The sequence below is a fragment of the Sinohyriopsis cumingii genome, chromosome 1 (assembly GCF_028554795.1).
Source record: "Sinohyriopsis cumingii isolate HCF-2022 chromosome 1, ASM2855479v2, whole genome shotgun sequence".
Classification (NCBI taxonomy): domain Eukaryota; kingdom Metazoa; phylum Mollusca; class Bivalvia; order Unionida; family Unionidae; genus Sinohyriopsis; species Sinohyriopsis cumingii.
The window spans coordinates 35,239,181-35,240,727 of NC_142961.1; positions in this window are offsets into that span (position 1 = coordinate 35,239,181).

Here is a 1,547-nt window from a genome sequence, read left to right on the forward strand (position 1 = left end):
CAAAAGGTCGATCGGCCGGCCACATCTCCGCTTCAAGGATGTCCGTAAGCACGACATGAAAGTCCTTGATATTGATGTCAACACCTGGGAAGAGCTCGCTCTAGACAGATCAAGCTGGCGACATGCTCTGATCACTGGTCTGAAAGCCAGAGAGGACAAGCAACGCTTGCTAGCTGATGAAAGACGATCACAGAGGAAGAAGAAGCAGCTTCAACCAACACCCGACACAACCTTCAAGTGCAGCAAGTGCAGCAGGGACTGCCACTCCCGCATTGGACTACTTAGCCACAGCAGACGCTGCACATCCACCAACTGGGACATCTCTCATGGGCGCAGTTCCATCATCTCTCGAGACTAACGGATGCCAACACACAAAACAGAATGGGCTTTTGGCCAGAATGCTTCTGTCAGTTTTAGCCAAATTCTGTTGCATGGTATCTGAGTAGCAGTTTAAAGGTTTTTCTGTCATTAGCAATGGTGCCAATATCTGACGGTAGATTTGTATCACTAATATAAACTTAAAAGGCCATAATGCCAGAATGCTTTATGTCAAATTTGGTCAAAATCCTAAGATCTGTTTTTGAGAAGTTCCAATCAGCATATGTACAGATGTACTAGTTTATTTAAAAGAATGCCCACTGTAAAATTAAGCCTGAACTGATATAATATTGTATATCTTCAAGTTAAAAGTGACTAATGTTGACAGATTGACTAAAGAGGATGGAAGGTGCATGATGGGTCATATCATAAGCATTCTTGTTTTTATGGCCAAGTGAGCCACACATTCTTAAAATAGCATGAAAATATAATTAATTTCTCTATGGTAAGAAACATGCCAACCAACTTTCATTTATCTGTTATGTCCTTTTCGCATAAACTGATTACGAGCCCCCAGTGATAGATGATACCACTCTGTAGGTAGTGGGTGCATGCAAAAACACACATTTCCATTGTTATGTGTGCTAGTTAAAAAACCTTTATTCATTTAATGGTGTTTGAAAGGAGTTAGTAAGGACATGTAAAATGATTACGTGCTAGGTAAGTGGGAAGATGATGTTATCAGTTCAGGTTACAAACTGAATACCTGCTAAATTCGTTAATCTGTGTACTTGCTGAAATAATTAATTATGGCTCTTCATGACACCTCGGATGAGATAAGAAAATAAATTTAAGGAGTCTAAATCAAATGCAATCCATTAATACAGTTGCCATTTATATCTATGTCTTAAATCCAATCTACACACCTGCACATTATTAAGGTACCCAAAAACACATTCTTTATAATTAAAGCTTTCCATTTACATAGCACATTTTTGTTTTAAATTGCTGGATTAATCATTTTGGTCTCCTTTTCACATTTTTATGTTTTGGAGTAAACCTCATTGATGGCAAAGGTTGTTTCAAGCAACCTTATGGAACAGGATCCTGCTTGAGACAAAAGGAATGTCATAAACATTACTCCAGGGGAGAGATGAGCTCAATTATAGCAACTGCCCATCTGACCAGACAAAATCATGGGTCTTAAACAGTACTAAAGTGGAGAGACA